This window comes from Trichomycterus rosablanca, chromosome 6, assembly GCF_030014385.1.
Source record: "Trichomycterus rosablanca isolate fTriRos1 chromosome 6, fTriRos1.hap1, whole genome shotgun sequence".
Lineage (NCBI taxonomy): Eukaryota > Metazoa > Chordata > Actinopteri > Siluriformes > Trichomycteridae > Trichomycterus > Trichomycterus rosablanca.
The window spans coordinates 6,345,291-6,364,396 of NC_085993.1; the positions used below are offsets into that span (position 1 = coordinate 6,345,291).

The 19,106-nt window shown below is 38.5% G+C and overlaps 1 protein-coding gene across 2 annotated transcripts in view; it reads right to left on the bottom strand.

Annotated features, from left to right (window-relative positions):
* lrrc8db (leucine rich repeat containing 8 VRAC subunit Db) overlaps window positions 1–19,106 on the bottom strand; it is a 43,097-nt gene that overhangs the window by 12,529 nt on the left and 11,462 nt on the right. Inside the window, exon 2 of one of the 2 annotated variants that reach the window (XM_062996540.1) lies at window positions 12,737–12,832. The gene's annotated coding sequence lies outside the window, so the exon portion shown is untranslated. Of the gene's footprint in view, window positions 1–5,329; window positions 5,402–12,736; window positions 12,833–19,106 lie in introns of those variants that run through there. The other variant, XM_062996539.1, reaches the window with a different exon arrangement.

Genomic DNA, 19,106 nt, shown 5'->3' on the forward strand with positions numbered 1-19,106 from the left:
TCTGGACAAAATTTAAGAGTCACGGAAATTCTAAACTGATCCCAGTCATGAGTAGTTTTTAACAGTATTCAAGAGCTACATTTCTAACATGCAAATAAATGCACACTTAATTACATGAATCTTCATTTGCATTGCATTTACTTCATTAATATACAAACTACAAAAATACTGGTAGAAACATCACTAATCAACAGGCATGAATCAAAATAAGAGCCATGATGAAAACCCTTTCAGCTGTGTATCATGTCTTAAAATGCATTTGTCCTTAAGAAACTCTGAACAAGGGAAAAAAGACTCAATCTACAAATGACTCAATGTTTATGTCTGTAAACTTCTGCAGAACCTGTCGTCTCTGCTAGCAGAGCACTGTTAAAAAAGAAAGAACTCTGAAGTTCAATAAAAAAATACAACTATTCCATTGAGACTCCTGAGAGAAATAAAGTGAGCAACCAGACACACTGTACATGACAAATTCACTGAGATCATTTCTGTTTGTTCTGCTGATTTCATTTCCACACTGTTTACCCAGCACTGCTGCTCCATTATCAGTATCATCTACTAATGTCTGGCTCGTTTAAAGCTCATTAACTGAGCAAAAAGTCAACAGAAGTCATTACATAACAAAGTTATAATCAACAAAACATTAAATAGGATTTAAATATTGGAAGTAAGTAACTTGACGTCCAAGTTGCAACTTAATGTCCAAACACGAGCCCCATTAAAGCTCATATTACATAACAGGGATGCTCATAATGTAAGGATCTCATTACAGGCAGAAATTTGTTCAATACACAACAGAGCTATTATGTGGTTGGATTAAGTGCTATCATGTTGCTATTAGTGCAGATATGATGATGCGTTTTTAACCAGGCTGAGCAATAATAACAGACATGCTTGTTGTGGTGTGGAAATGGGCATGAATTAATTCCCTACATGGCTGTTACAACAGTGATTTAAATTGTGCAGTTTAGTGCATTTACAATTCAGTCCAGCCAGGATAAGTTAGAGGGTGGATAAGCTCATGGATGCAGTGCCGTAACTAGGAGCTCATGGACCCCAGTGCAAAAAAAAATTGGGCCCCCTCAACAAATGTCATATATATATATATATATCCCGTAGTTATGCCCCTGCATGCTTGAGTGTAGTTCTGTACACTAAACTGTTTTGGACCTAAATTTTTTATTTTAAAAGTTTACTGTGAGTTTTCTAAAATCTTGTTAAGTCAAAATCAGCAACTGGTGGTGTTAAAAGTAATTAGATTTTAATTGAATTAATTTTACTTGCATGGCCTCCTAATTTCTTGTTAGTGATTTTTATTATTTTAAGCTGGTGACTTCTCTGTGCCCAACAAAAAGACCCAGTTCACCCATTAGATCAACCCATTAGACATATTGACAGACATTACAATAAAAGCAAACAAAATAATGAATCTCTGTACAGATCTTACATAAACACAGACAGTAGTAATATTTTGCTACCAGCATAATTGATCTAATGTAACCAAAAACACCTAAAACACAAAGTCAAGCGAGTTTTACATAATACATTTGGGAACTGTTTTACAAGCAGAATTTTTCTCCACTCTTGCTTGATATGAGCTGCTCAACAGTCTGTGTTTGCTGTCTGGACTGCAGGCAGGGCAGTCAAGCACATGCACTCTGTGTCTAGAAAGTTGTAGCACATCCATACTGAGGTGTTTCTGCATAGAATTGATGTATGGCTTTCTCCTTGCGTAATAGAGTTTCAGTTGAGTTTGCTGATGCAGCAGTGGACTGTGCTAACGGATAACAATTTTCTGAAATCCTCCAAAGCGCATGTGATTATATGAGTCAGATTTAACCCCAATGCTGCAAAAAGCTAAAAACTACTTACCTCTTACTTGTAATTGTTAACAATGGCTTTGCAACAGTATTGCAAAATAACTGATGCTACTCGATCTGTCTAAATGTGTTTTCTATTCATTTTTAAATACATTTTTATGTTTTTTGTGTAACGTCAGTCAAAAAACTAAATAAATATTTGATTAAAAACACTATTTTCAGTAATACAAAAAGTGGTATTAATCCAAAGTTCATGTGTGTAGCATCAACTGAATGGAAATGAATCTCAACACAAAATCACAACATGTTTCAGTTGTGTAATTAGTTAAACCGCTTCATAGCTGGGTATTGTGATGACATAACTACGCTGTTATGTGCAAACGTATTCACCAGCATGGTGAGCCAAGCCAAGCTGAGCTTAACCTCACTTTATTTCCTCTTCGTCTTATCTAGGTCACCCAGGCTGAACCGCGTTTCTCACGTGCGGAGTCTAAAACCTACGTTAGCCGATTACAGCTACTCATGTTCACACAAAGCTGATTTCTTCAGTGATAGAAAGCGCTGACATGAACCAATAAGGAACTCAGATACTCAAAAGAGGAAGATGATTCGTTAGCTTGAGTCATGAGGATAAATTGCCAATGTGAACACGTGGATAAACATGGAGAATCTGTTAGCATATGCACAGCTACACCTTCTGTCTGGCATGATTACAAACACAGTGAAATCACAAATATGCTTCAAAATGTGCATTAACAGAGTTCATACTTTAAACATCTAACAGCATGTAAATACTAATGAAAGGTTTTATTTAATCCAAAACCACTTAACTATGGATTTTATAAGAGCAAGGTTTCATTGACTACTCCACATAACCCCAAACCAGCCAACGTAAAAAAAAATACAAGCTAAGCAATTGTGGTGTGTAAATGATTAAAGTCCAAAGTTTACACTCGTTGTGGGCATGTATTTCAGCAAGCTGTTTTTTTTAATGGTGGAAACACATCTCTGTCCAAATACTCTACTTGGCAGAATTGCTAGAATTTAAATTGCTAGAATTTAATCAGTAGGTTTTCTGACTTTTTAGTAGAGGTCTCAAAATAGTGTAGTGCACAAGCGGTTGTGCCGTGTGTTATAGGTCAATGTCCAACCAATCTTCCTTCCTTATTATTTAATCTACTTTCTGCACCAGTTCATTTATTCATTGTCTGTGGTCAGGTTGATCCTTTTCACTTTGTTTATCCTTAAGATGTGTCGAGACCTCAACTGGAGTTGCAATAGGTCATGATTGGACAAACTTTGGAAGGGAACACACTCGGCTCTATAAGGGCCCTAAGTTTAAACCGCATTACAAACCAAGGATCTGTCAGTGGATCTCCACAATCAAATTGTGCTGAGACAAAAATCAGGACAAGGACATAAAACAAGTGTTCCCAAGACCACACTGGCCTCAATTATTTTGAAAAAGAAAAAGCTTGGCACGACCTTGAACGCCCTTAAGTCCTGTGCAGAGACGTAAGAACCTGTTGGACAGACAGCCATCTCTACAGCACATCATAAACCAGGCCTTTATTGCAGACTGACCGAAGACCGAAAATACTGCTGAGTAAAAAGCATATAAAAAGCAGCCCTCTTGGGGTTTACTAAACTGCACTCCATCAAGCACTTTGACAACATGAGAAAAAGAAAAACTGTAACTCTCTGGGCGGAACAGCATGCACTGTGCCTAAGTGTCTTCAGGCAAGTCTCTGAATGTCCTTGAGTGGACCGATTGAAGCCCAGATTTAAATCCAATCAAACATCTGCAGCAGTTCACAGATGAAGATTCTATGAAGAGTGAGATAAACTGCCAAAATCCAGGAGTGCAAAGCTTGTAGAGAAGTATAATATATAAGACGTGCAGCTGTAATTGCTACCAAAGGGGTTTGTACAAATGACTGTATGAAGGGTCTGAACACTTTTATAAATGAGATTTCAGGTTTTAATTTTTTTGTTCATTTTTGAAAATGTTTTTTTAGGATTAGGGTATAGATTGATGGGTAAAAATGGCAATTATATCCATTTGTTGAAGCCCAGAAGTGAAGGTACTGGATTAGTAATCACGAGGTTATTGGTTCAAACCTTGCAGCAGCCAAGCTGACACTGTTGGGCCCCTAAGCAAGGCCCTAACCCCCTCAGTTGTAACTCCTCAAAATGTATTCTTGCATAACTAAGTTGCTTCAAATAAAAGAACCTCCTAAATGCAGCATGTGTAAATGTAAAAAGTCAAGAGGTGTAAGTATTTACTAAATCCACTCTACATGGTAGTATGTTTAACCCATGATCGTAATCACAATATACATGGGGGGGATGTCCAATATGTTCTTAATCTCACTTTCTTAACCGCTTATCCAATCAGGGTTGCGGGGCGGGGGGTGGGGGGGTGGGGGGGGTGGAGCCTATCCCAGCTTTTCAATGGGTGCAAGGCACACAGTAACACCCTGGACGGGGCACCAGTCCATCGCAGGGCAGACACACACACATACACCCATACACCCATACATCTATAGGGCAATTCAGTGTCTCCAATTAACCTGACTACATGTTTTTGGACTGTGGGAGGAAACCGGAGCTCCCAGAGGAAACCCACGCAGCCACTGGGAGAATATGCAAACTCCGCACAGAAAGGACCCAGACCGCCCCACCCGGGGGATTGAACCCAGGACCTTGCTGTGAGGCGACAGTGCTACCCACCGAGCCACCGTGCCGCCCACGTCCAATATTCAGATATGCAAATAAACATTTTCAGCTCAGTAGCTTTGCATAATGTTAGAATCCATCAGTTGTTGATACTGCAGGAATGTTTTAAAATACACATACCCCAAGGACCCCCCAAAACAAAAACAAAAATTAAGGTCAATTCATGGCTAAGGCCTTGGTTCAACTACCTGACATTTTGCAAAAATCCATTAAAGAAATTGTAATTTGACTGAGGTTTAAAAGAATATTAAAATTATATCTATTTATTAAATTTATTAAATTATTTTAATATAATTATGAACTAACTCTAACTATAAACTTTTCTATACTGATCTAAAACTTTTCTTTAAGTGTGTTTAGTTTAGTCCAGAGTAAAAAAGGGACAAATAAAGAAAAACTAATGAAGACAGATCTTCTTTTGAACACATTTGCCATGTTTTATGAAAAATAACTATATTTTTATTATGATTATTAATATGCATTTTCGTTTGCCTCCTTGTAGAAGGCAAATTATGCGTTGCAGTATTCCTCCTGACATTAAAAGTGTCAGGACTTGCTAAGTCCAGGTTGCAGCAGGTTATAAATTACAAAGTCAGTTCTTTGGATCAGTGAGTGTGAGCCATGCTGGAGCATGCAGGTGTTCATAACTCATCATACCTGCATACCAGAGTTTTCGGACCCACACACACACACACATAAGCGGTCATTACACCGCACACATGACAGTACATCTGGTTTTATAGTGGGTCTAATAGAAACAACACACTTACTGCATCCTAAAGCGTCGTCCGCTTTTAATCCACCAAACACTCACTCATTCATCTCTCACTATCTGTTTCTCCATCCTGGCGCACTAACGTTACTGCGCAATGCAAACGCACCGCACACTGTCTGCGCAGATCCTCTTTATTAACAAGCATGGGAAGAAACTGAACACTGGTTCTCTCCTGGTACAGAAGTCTGGTTCGCAGTAGTGAGAAGATTTCCAGCGTCTTATAACCAGGTACCCAGTGTCCTGTCCCCGATGCTCTGTCTCCTTTCCTGCATGCAGTCAGTAATAACCAGTCTGCGCCAGTTCGCGGCCGCCTCTCAGTGCGCTCCTCCTTATTCCATTAACCCTGATTTATGAACTGGTGACAGCTTTAATAACACCCGACTCAGGAAAAAGACTCAAAATTATTCCAGAGTTTTACTAACACCAGCTTATCTCCAAAAATCTCGCTATGTCTTATAAATATTTTATTCTCTGAATCAGGAAGTCCACCATGGGGCGGCGCTTAAGTTTACAAAATCCAGGCTGAATCTTAATTGCACACATAGTGCACTAGACAGGCTATAAAAGGGCTTTATTTTATAGCCTTGATAGTGCACATATGTAGGGGTTGTAGAAGATATTAAGGACACAGCCTCGGTGCAAGTCAATATCACACCGGTATGGAAAACAGCTCATTAAAACAAGACCAGACACGATCATGTATTTCTGATTTTGTTAGTGTTTTCTTTAGTTCCTTTTTTAAACAAGTTTGTATATGTATGTATAGTAATGAGCCCAAGGTGAGGGTTGAGCCCCCAACTGCCAGCAATAAGGGTCAGCTTGGGTATTAAGTTTGTCCTATCCTTTACAAACGCACAAGCCCCAGATGTGACAGCCTGTGTGGACCAGTGATGGTGGAAATCCCTTTCTTGTTTCAGCATGGCAATGTTCCTGTATGTAAAGTAAAGTTCATAAAGAAATTGTTTGTGAATTTGGTGTGAAATAACTTGGCCCTTAACCCCTTCCGATTCCTTTGTGATGAACTGAGTACAGACAGCAGAGCAAATCAAACCCTGCCACCCAACATCAGTGTCCGAGCTCACCGGTGCTCATTTGGTTAAAAGAAAGTCATGTCGCAAAAGGAAAGCCTTGGCCGGAAGAGTTAAGGCTGTTATAGAAGCAAAGGGGATTTAAATCTCTATTAATGTCTATAGGATTGAATGTATTTTGATGTCTAGGTGTCCTTTTAACATGAACCATAGTGAAATCATTTCCAACCAGTTTATTTACAAGATATAATTTACATGGTCTGATTTTGTTTAGCAGGTTAATTTCCACATGCAAACAAATACAAATGCACAAACAATAGGTTGTTACCTGAGCTATCCGAACACATGAACATACTGTGTATCAGTAAGCTCACTTACAGATCTTACAGGGACGATGATAATCACTGAGCAAGTTTACAAAATAGCCAAACAGAAATGGAGCTACTGAACCACATTAAGGCCAGTAAGTTACGTTATTTTGGGCATGTGATGAGGCACCCACATGACTACATTGAAAGCAGTGCTATGACAAGACTTGTGGAAAGACTTAGAAGACGAGGAAGACCAAGAATAAGCTGGATTAACATCACAACATGAATTGTATTATCAAGGGATTGTCTGCTACAAGCAAAACAGAGTTGAGGACGTTGGAGTAAGCTGACCCATCTGTGCAGCCTAGCATTGAAAAGCAATGACAGCATTCTGACGTGACATGACATGACAATATTGTTTACATGTATTGTTGATATACAGTTTTATGCAAAAGTTTGGACTACTCTTGTGAAATTCATTTTTCAGTAGACATTTGGGGGCACAGATTACACATATTGGTGGGGGCATTAGATATTAAATGTGTAATAACTTTTGCACATATAATATTTATTCTTATTGAGTTTCATTGAGCTCAAAGTGTCCATGGATTTGAAATGGGATGCACATTCTCAGGTGTCCACATACTTTCACTCATTTAGTGTGTTAAACAGTATAGAAACAATGAGTCTACAAAGTGTGTTGTAGCAAGAATTGTTTAGTAGATGGTTTTATGGGTGTACTGGTAACTCAGAGACATAAAAGGACATTGAATAAAATGTGCTCAAGCTCATTGTAAACGGCTTTGAGCAGAAAATGGACTGACAAGGTGAATCTCACATTCCAGCTCTGGATCTGCCGTGCTGGCACACTGTGGGCATGAGATTCTTGGCTTACTCAGTAACAAAGGGCAGGTTTAAGCCAGTTCAAACTCGAAACTCAGATGATCTAGCTGTGGTTTTGAGGCCACCGGGGAAAGGAAATCTGAGTGTGTGTTTTTAAAGACAACAATGAGGATCTTGGGTTTGACCACTGAGGTGTATCTGGTACACACTGTGCTGTGAATGTTTAACTTTAAGCTCTCGCTCATTAACACTTCACTGACTTTACCGAATCATTTCAGGTTATTATTTCACCACAGTTAAGCTGAAAAACGTGAATTATTTGTTTACATTTAAAGGTTTGCACACACTTGTAAGGAGGTAAAGTGAATTAATGAAGTACTGACTTTAAATTCCTGTTACTTCTGCAACTGTCTTCTTGTTTTGTGATTGGGTGATTGAAACATATACTGCTTTGACCAAAAAATGTATACATTTAAAAAAATATATGTTATTTTATAAATTTATTGGGGCTTGTACCAGCAACCTTCCGATTAATAGTTCAGTACCTTGCTGCTGAAAAATACTGCTGTTGACCAGACAGAAGGAGTCCCTTTTTGTGGTTCCTTTCCTCACTTGTGCTGTTGGGGTGCACAGCAAGGCCTTTGGGCTTTATGTGGCACTCAGGTCTAATATGCTAGCCTATCACAGTCAAGACCCTCGGGGCTCGAGTTCAAGTCATAGCATTGATGGGCTAGCACCTCAGAGATTTTTCCTGACCTTGGAAAGAAGCCATTGTTCCTGTTTTTTTATGACTAAAATCAAAGTAGCCCTATTTACGTGAGCCACTACCTATAGTCAGTAACAAGTAATTTAAGGGCCATGCCACAAAGTTCAATTATATTCTGAAACTTTCTACACTACCAAATGAATAATGTAAATTGCATTTTGGATATTTTCACCCAGGATATATAGATAACCTGTCAGGTAAAAACTCAAATTGTTTTTAACAGTAGTATCTGTATTAAATCCATGAGTTGCGGAGTTATCATCTTGAAGACATTTCCTTTCAATCAGTATTACTGTTTTTCTTCTGTTATATAGGATTTTTTGTAAAGTGACCTTGCAATTGTCAAAGGTGCTACATAAATAAAACGTATTATTATTATTGAAATTCAATGACTGTCATAACATGTCTTTTGAATGTACGGAAACTTTTAAATTAACAGAATAATACTAAAATTAAAAATTAACATTGATTTTAAGTCCCTAAAATTAATAAATGTAACAGCAATAAAAAGTCGTAAAATGGTTTGTTTATAGGTGCTCATAGTGTTTTTGGCGTTCCACTTTCGTGAACAATAAACTTAAAACTCAAATATGAACTCCTATATAAATCATAGTAAACAAAGGCAACCATTGACTCAAACCTTCTGTTTAGCACTGCATGCATGTTATTGTTGTATTGCTCGTCCCGCTTTTATAAAGCAGCATGACTAAAGTTCAACGGCATGTTTTATAGACAAACACGTGATCCCAAACCTGAGGGATCGACTGTCTCAAGGTTAAGCTGAAGGTCAACTCTCCCACATCTGACCAACTCACTGCTGACATCAGAAGTTTGCAAACACCTGGAAAGGTTAAGGTCAACAGTAAAAATTAACCACCAGGCTGAAAGAAGGACCCAAGAGCAATGACTGGACAGAATCAAAACAAAAGCGGAGTCATACACACAAAAACCTTTAATAGAGAAATAAATCAATACACTGACTGTGTGTACTAAAAGCAGAGATTCAACAGGGTGGGATTCGAATTGAGGCTCAACAGAGCAAACCAACAAACTAAAAGAACAGATGAATCAAAAAGCCTGAACACCAACGTGTGGGTGAGCCGATTCGGTTCGCGAGTCAAATGAAACAAAAGGCTAAACTTACGAGAAACTATGAGGCAAAACCTCTGGGTGGAACAGCAACCAGGATCGGTACGTTATCTACTCGGTCCACCAACACCTAGACCACGACCACAGCCCCAATGCTTCTCCCTCAGCCCAAACTATAAAACGTAAAAACGGAGTTCATTAGAGAGTCGGTTGACCAAAGTGACAAAGAGTCGCTTAGAAAATGACGAGTGTGCGAATCAGCATGTGGCTCACAGATCCGATTATCTGTTAAAGTTTTATTGAAGAGAGCTCTCTAATCATGGCAGTGCACAACACCAGTCTGCTTCTTTACCAGCTGTGTCTCTTGGTTTTACTAACAACGCTGGAGTGAGTTGTTGATGATTAGTGCTAATGAGCGCTATGGCTTCTGGGTTTTGTAGTTCTAATAGAACTACTACTACTACTACTACTGCAAGTTATCTTGAGCACCCCTTTACTGGTAGTAGATGGTGTTGTGGAATGATTCGTTACAGAAACATGTACCACTTTTATCCAAAAACAAGGGTCCCAAATTCAAGTTTTATTATAAGGTTTATGGTAACAGATGTGTAAGATTTAAATTATTCAATTAAATGCTTCTAACTTTGTGGAAACATTTTGGGTAAGACCTTTTATACATCATTGTACCCATGGTTTGGTGAGACATGGTCTGAAGAGTTTGGTGGAGGAACCTCAGTGGCCCGCACAGAGCCCACATTAATTATTTTACAGGGCTTTTATGCCCATCACTAATGCCTGACCTCACAGGTGTGTTTTTTTAGCAAATGGGCTCGAATTCTCACAGAGAGACCCAATAATTTACATTTACATTTTTGGCATTTAGCAAATGCCTTTATCCAAAGCGAGTTACACTACAGCTACAGTATACAGTCTGAGATAAAGGCCTTGCTCAAGGGCCCAACAGCAGCAACCTGGCAGTGGTGGAGCTTGAACTAGTGACCTTCTGATTACTAGTCCAGTATCTTAACCACTAGGCTACAGCTTGCCTACGCGAGTCATCTTGTGTAAAGTCTTTCGAGTGAAGACAGAGGAGTTACCGAAAACAATCCTCACACCTGAGGATTTATGAGGTCTTATGAGGACCTGAGGTCTTGGCTCAAGGGACCAACAGTGGCAGCTTGGCCATGTCAGGGTTTTAATCTTTAAATTTTTTATTAATATTTGGATTAATACCTGAAGAAGGCAAATTGCAGAAAATTGAAGTACAGTTTTAGGTTTACAATATGTAGTTTTATTAATGTTAATGTTATTTGATTTAAAATTCAAAAATTTAGTTTTAATATATAATGAAATGCACATAGTACAAATAATCAGTATGGATATGTATGTTTTGATCAGTATAAATACCTAAATCAAATAGGATTAATAAATGTCAATTTAATACAAAATAAACACAATATGTTATTTAATTCTGCCAAAACAGAATGATTTTTCTGCTACTTTTTAAAAAGATAAAGAAAAAAGAGAGAGCTGTAACTCTTGAAAGTAAGCAAGAATCAGCAGAGGGAGCCATTTACCTGCACTGGGACTTAAACTGTTGAATGAGAAGGTAAACAGGGTTGAGGTCAGGGCAGGTTCTGACAAACCAAATTTGTCAATCTGTTCTTTTAGGAATATAGCTTTGTGCACAGGGATACAATCATGTTAAAATAGGTAATAAATTCAGTACTTAATTCAGTAATTCTTCCATATAGTGTATTTGGCTCAGTTTAGTTTCCACTGGTTCCTATTGAATTGAACCCTGGTGCAAGTCGCGGGTGCTTTGTATTTGCTTTGAGTTACCAGTTATTGACGAATACTGGGAAATTCATTGACATCTAATTCTAGTCAAATTTAAATAGGCAGAATATGATACAGATCCCATCTATTGATTAGAGCTTACTCAAACATCTCCGGTAAATACTGGAGCAGATTTACTAAAATCAATTTTAATAGATCAATTACCATTCCTGGAGTTAATTCCATTACTAATTTTGAGTGGGCCTGTGGGACTCCCAGCATATATTTCCATATGTAATTGATTATATTAGCAATATTTTAGTAAAATCAACTGTTAAGTTAGTGGCTTCAGCATTTGTGGTCGCCAGTATTGCAGATGGGGTTCTTAGATTAATATAACTCAATTTCATTTTTCATAAAGTTTCATAATGTAATTATATTAGGCTATGTATTTAATTTAGAGCTCCTGCCTCCTGACATGCTTATGACAATTTCAGCTACATGAAATGTACCCAGACTAATGGTATGTGGTCACCTACAGGGTTGTGATGGATCACAGGTCCCTGCTTTTGTGAACCCGCATCTGGTTGCATTAATGCAATGCAACATCTGAACTTAATGGCATTTACATTTTTTGACTTTTTTTAAATTGGATGCCAGTGAAGATAGTGGAGCAGTCAGTTGGGCACTCAGTTGATGCAACAGTGTAGTACTCTAGCCCGACACAATTCAAGCCTCTGAGTTCAACTCTCAGTTGTGCTGCAGACATAATTGGCAGTGTCTGAGGGAGGGAGGTGTGTTCCAGGCCTACTGTCTGGTCACTGTGCCAGCACAAGTAGTGGAGTAACAAATAGGGTGTAGCATTAGAGTTTACCACTAACTGGAGTAAAGAAGAGGTCAGTGAATTTCCACACCAGTTGGAAAGGGTGGGTGCTATTATTATTGCTACGGCTCTTATTATGGGATGGTGCATGACGCAAAGGAATTGTAAATTACTAAAATGGAAAGAAGCATGGGGAAAAAAGGGGCCTGTGTATTATTTTCCTTCCCTTTAATAATGGCATCAATCTGACTGTAATAAAAAGCTAATGAGGCAGGGCTTAGGGTTGTGGTGGGGTTGCAAAAATGTTCTCAACTGCCAAAAAAGGTTGAGGATCCTGAGGTTTAAACAAAACCCTTTAGTGCATCTTGAAAATCCAGTTAAATAATGGAAAACATCAAGATCAAAGCCTGAGAACTCGGCCGCAAGGAAAAATGAATTAGAACCTCAGCGCTGAGGAGGGGCAATAAAATACAGGAAACACAACAGGAAACGAGTGCCTGGATCGTGCTCTCACTGATACAGGGTTATCTTCTTTATCTTATGCTGCCACCTTGAAGCCAAACCCTGAAAGTAACTCCAGTAACTCTACAGTAACTCTAACCTAATATATCTGTGCACCTAATATCATTCAGTTCACTCAGTACAGTGACACTTGGTTCTTAGTTAAAACATACAGATAAAAAACCAGCAAATTAATTTACTCAAGTATGTGATTCATCTGCAGCAAGAAAAAATGGACGTGTACATCTTAAAAACCACTTACACCAGTGAGAAACTGACCACAGCACTGCTGTCCATCTCCATCAGACTGTGTTCAGTAAGCATTCTTGGCCTCCATCAGAACTCGTGGCATCCACTCCTGTAGGAAAGAAAATCATCTCTGCCAATCACACCAGCAACAATCCAGCAGCCCACACCACCGAGTGAACCCCTACTATAGTTATTAAACATCAATTGGTCAGAATTACACTATGGCCAAAAGTATTTGGACATCTGCCCATGAGCTTGTTGGACACCCTATTTCAAAAACAAGTGCTATTAAAGTAGTGACCATTTTTTTCATCTATAACAACAGCCAACTGAGAAGGCTTCTCACAAAACTTTAAAGTACGTATGTCTGTGGGAATTTGGGACCATTCCATCAAAAAGCATTTGTATGGCTGGGCACTAATATTGGTCAAGAAAGCCTTAAATGATGCTCCAGTTCATTCCAAAGCTGTTCAATGGGGCTGAGATCAGGGCTCTATGCAGGACTCTGGAGTTTCTTTAAACTGAGCTTTTCTTTATGTCTTTGTGCACAGGGGTAATGTTGAAACAGGAAAGGGCCCTCCTCAAACTGTTGCTGCATGTTAGAAGCATGTCATTTACTTTATATCCTTAATATATTGATTTATTACACATAAATTCAAAAATTAGAAGGGTGACCTAGCACTTTTGTCCATATAGCGTATGTGGACATCTGGCCACAAGTTAGTTGAACATTCCATTCCGAAACAATTAATAAATGGCAGACCGCCTGTTTATAGCCTCCACTCTTTAGGAAAGGCTTTTTATAAAATTGTGAAGTGTGTCTAAATAAATTTGAGCTCATTTAGTGATTAGAGCATTTGTGAGGTCAGGTTTCTGTGCAATCCCCTAGAGTTTCCAAACTACATTTAAAGCGCGACAAGTGGTGAGTGTTGCTTGTTAAAGAAACATCTTACAAACGTACTCTTCTCTGCCAAAAAGCTTAAATTGCAAAGGAAGTTCACACACTGCTCCAGCACACTGCTCCAACACACTGCTCCAACACACTGCTCCAAAGCAACATAAGTGAATTAAAATGAAAAAAAAAATCAAGAAAATTGTCTGTTATCTGTTTCTTTAATTCTTTTTTTAAAAAGACTTCACTGAAAACACAATTGGCTTGGATATCCCTGCCTTGCACCCAGTGTTTCCTGGTGGAACCAGACCCTTCATGACCATGACCAAGCGGTTAATGGAAAAAGTATTGGAAAAAATAATCCCAGGAAAATTAACACAAATCCCAGGTTGTGAAATTTTCTCATGTATGTAAAATGAGCTGGAGGATGATCACTTTAAAGGGACTGTGTTTACCAGAGCAGCTTCAGCAGCTGCTACCGTCAGTCTTTCTAAGTGTTTGAATAGCGTGATGACTCCAGTCCCATGAGCAGCAGTGTTTGGTTTTATCGCCTTGTAAGCATCTGTGGCTGGATTCATGGAATATACTTGGTGACATTTATGATCATACTTTATTATCTTCTGAAATAACTGTGTTTTGGTATTTAAGTCCATGTTTATATAAGCTGCTTTATGTTTATGTGCAGTAGAAAGTCTAGTTTTTTCTTTGGTGGTATTTTCTTAAAAGCATTTTAAGGTTTCCTTCTGAGTAATGTTTTTATTGGTGGTGCTGAGGTATGGGCAGTCAAATAAGGTGGTGTCAGTGGTGATTTACATGGTTGGCAGGTGGGTGCTGCTTCCTCTTTTAGGTGTGAAGGTGTTTTTGTTTGAGGTCGGTATGTGCTATAAGGCATCTGGTGTTAATTTTTTTATCTCGTCTTATTCCAATGATTGGGATGATTTTTGGAGCTTGTAGTTGTTGTTGGTTTTATTGTCTTTGCTATTTGTTTGTAATGTAGGTATTTAGTACAGAGTTGGTGTCTGTATTAAATAGTGGGATGTACTGTAACAGTTAATGATTTCTTCTCTGTGTAGTCTTGAGACTGACACACTCAGTTCAGGGTGTTTCTAATATGACTGAGGTCACAAAACACCTGTTAGTCATGAAATGACATGAGCTGATGTGACGATTCCCAGTCTTATGGTCTCTGGCGAGTGATTTATAGCAGCAGGATTACTTGAGTTTTTCTCTTCCTGACACCATAAAATGAACATTTGAGGTCAAATGTTTACATACATGTAAGTAATTAAGCATTTAACTTTTATTATTCTAGTTATTTAATTTACTTTATGTACATGTATTAACTTCATATACACCTGTAGTCCATCAGTTTCTCTACATACCTTTTTAACCTGCTTTCACCCTGTTCTTCAATGGTCAGGACCCCCACAGGACCACCACAGAGCAGGTATTATCTGGGTGTTGGATCATTCTCAGCCCTGCAGTGACACTGACATGGTGGTGGTGTGTTAGTGTGTGTTGTGCTGGTATGAGTGAATCAGACACAGCAGCACTGCTGGAGTTTTTAAATAGTGTCCACTCACTGTCCACTCTATATCTAGACACTCCTACCTAGTTGGTCCACCTTGTAGATGTAAAGTCAGAGACGATCGCTCATCTATCGCTGCTGTTTGAGTTGATCATCTTCTAGACCTTCATCAGTTGTCACAAAACGCTGCCCACGGGGCGCTGTTGGCTGGACTTTTCTCAGTCCAGCAGTGACAGTGAGGTGTTTAAAAACTCCAGCAGCGCTGCTGTGTCTTATCCACTCATACCAGCACAACACACACTAACACACCACCACCGTGTCAGTGTCACTGCAGTGCTGAGAATGATCCACTGCTCTGTAGTGGTCCTGACCATTGAAGAACAGCATGAAAGGAGGCTAACAAAGCATGCAGAGAAACAGATGAACTACAGTCAGTAATTGTAGAACTACAAAGTGCTTCTATATGGTAAGTGGAGCTGATAAAATGGACAGTGAGTGTAAAAACAAGGAGGTGGTTTTAATGTTATGGCTGATCAGTGTATATTGGGTTTATACTATCTGCAATGAAATTAAAGTCAAAGTAAAAAACACTACGTTTCTCATTTTTTATACCGTCTTATATTTTTCTGATTTGGGGTTGTAAATATTAAACAAGTGTACTGATTTGAATCACGAAATGTTTACACCCCATTTGTTAAATCAGCTAGAAGACAAATCAAAACCAAACTAAAAGAGACATTATTTGGTATATTGTATTTATTCTTTGCATTGACCAGATCATTTAAATCCACAACAAACACTTGGATATAAAATGTACAGTTTACCGGTGCAAAGGCATTTTAGGGCAATTAAGAGTCCAGGTTTAATGCTTTATATTCCATAGGCACACTTTTAGATAAAAAAACAGAATAAACAAATGTAATGTACATACGTCATCTAAAATGAAACAAATCAACAAAGATTTAGCTTAAAACAAAAGGCACTACAAAACAAGTCTGTACAAAAATGAAAGAATAGCCCTGTGTGGCCTGCATAGAGATGCACGACCTAAACATATTAAATTAATAATAAAATTACTATTAACCAGGTAAAGTGAGTAGTGATGATTCTGCATAGCAAAGATTAAGACAGAACAGGTAAGCCAGTAATGAAAGCTTTTAGCTAACTGGCTTCTTGATAAAGAATTAGCTTATCACAACATTACAAATTAGTGTAGCATATTTATAAGAGGTATATTTCAGCATACTTCCTTAAAAACTTCTGTATAATTCTAAACAGTAAAAAAAAGAAAAAAAAAAGACCTATTACCTGAGAACACTTATCACGGTTCCACCATTTCCTTCTCTGTTCAACATCTACATGCATGAACCTTCAAGAACAACTTGTTCCCATTTCACACATGCACCATTAACCAGAAACCTACAACCTAACCTGGACCAAGACCTATAAAATATAATACACACCTAACTCAGCATACATAGATTTCCTTAAGATATTCAATATGGCAAAAAGTATGTGGATACCCAACCATGAGCTTGTTAAGCATCCTGTTTTAATACCATAGCCACTAATATTGAGTCACAACCCCCCCCCAACCACCCCTCTGAACTGTGACTTTAACAAGCCCTATGATGAAGTCCTCAGAGATCCTCTACCATATATTATAATAAAAATATGTCTTTATGGATTTTGCACTATGTACAGAGCCTTCATCAGTCTGTTGCCACTGAAGCAGTTTGAAGTTAGAGGCATATTATTTATGTCATGTCACTGAGTGACTTTAAACTAACTGTACCTATTGGTAGCAATAGGTGTGGCTCAAAAACCTGAACCATCAACATGCTTTTGACCAGTGTCATTTAAGTTCATTAGTCACTTGACATTTTTTGTTTATTTTTAAATGGGTAAAGACCTGATTTTTCTTATTCCCTTTAACTAATGTACAACCCATCCCAGCCCAGATCAAATTAGCTGTTTAGTTACTTTCCATAATGACTGAACTAAACTGCCTTGGTGATCCGAATAAACCAGAGTATTTCCAGAAATTAGTTTGATAACCCACACACGTCTCATGGTATTTCTCTTGTACAAATCCCAAGTATCAGCCAGGGTTGATGGAAGAAGAAAGAAAGATTCTTGGATGCGTCCTGATCCTTGAGTTAAACAGTTCTGCATCAGTGCACAGAGCTTGCCATTGACATCTTATCCAACCCAAAGGTCCATGTGTTTACTTTTATTTACATCTGCTTACAACTAATAAACTAAATTCAATCGTTTGAGAGGAAGAGTCCACATACTTTTAACTATGAAATGGAACTGCTCTGGTAGAAATGTTTTTGCAAGCAACTATCAGAAGAACATGTCTGACTTAGAGTCTACATCTCGATACTGACTGATGTCAGTATCTTTAGTAGTGTAGTATGTAGCTGAGGACACAGCACAGCTTTCAGCCTGTGGATATGACCGAGTTATCATTACCCTCACTGTCTTACAAGAGTGTTGTAAAAATGTGTGCATATTAATGTGATTTTTGCACATTAATTAGTTATGATTTTTTAATAGTAACTCGGTACTGTTTGAATAAACAACCACACGCATAAATACAGTTTTACATCATTGCTGACATCAGCTGGTCAGTTGTGTGAGCATAGCAGATTCTCAGAACTGTGTGTGTGTGTGTGTGTGTTGGGGGCTAGGTTGGTGTGCATCCCGCTGTCTTTGGCTTCAAATAACACTACATAATCATGTCCGCAGGTGGTCAGTATTTTCCTAACAGGCACAACGTCTGCAAATTCTGACATTAAAGAGATTTTGGACAATATTTCTCCAGGTTTGTAATGGGGCCAATCCTCCAGGCATCCTGCTAGTAATCAACTCAGTAAATTAAAATGTAAATTCTAAACTGCTTCCTGCATGTGTGAATTCCCAAGTGTGTAAAATCACTACAATATACGAGTTGCATTCACGTCTAAGAGAGACATGTTACACATGATGCTGGGTAAAGTCAAGCATGCTAGTTTAGGGTGTACAACATGATGGAATGTGAAAGTGTGCAGTGCAAATGTGTGGCTACAAGAGAGTCATAACAGGGCTGATTTAAATCAGGTCCTTGTCGGTTTCATGACAGCAGAATTAAAGAAATATTAATTAGTAAATAGTAATTTGGCAGCCGAAATTTTATTTACTGCATCTGTAATGTACAGACAATTATCACACAATAAAGTAATTGTTGGCTAAGAGCAGCACTGAGACCAACAAACACTTGAAAAACCAAAAACAGGGTCAAAGAAAAACCTGTCACTTTGCAAAGTGGCCAGTCAGACAAAAAACTGGAGATTTTATTTGGAAATGGACTACTTTGGTCTTACAAATTAATTTGGGGGATGAAATCAGGAACTGTGTGTGCACTTAGTGAATTACACTGGACGTCTGCCCAAGTCACAGTTAGCAAGCTAAAATAACAACCTGTTTACAATATAAAATGCATTTACACAGTCTGGTGAATTTAGCTGTGCCTTCTCTATTAGATCATTTGTAGTCAGACGGTTATATAGCATTATATTTCAGACAGTATGACGCTATAGAAAGCTCTTCCACAATTCTGAATCAACAAGCACAGAACTCTTAGGGATCAACACAGCAGGTCAGTTTAAAATTTTAACATTTAGCAAACTGTTTCTATAGCAATTTTTTTCTCTCTTTGCATCCAATCCTGCCACCACTTCCACCCTCGATCGAGGAGAGCTGAGGCATCACGTGCCCCCTCCGACATGCATGGGACTGATTGCTTTTCACCTGCCAGGGGCGGGGTCTCACACACTGCCACCCATGATCTGCCGCCCCCTGTTTATGTGCCTCAACCAATTAGCACATGGCGTACAGACTCAGTCAATTGTATGTTTGTGTAGGTGCCTAGACAAACTTGCAAGCTCGTGGGCTAGCGTGTTTTACTGTTGCGCCACC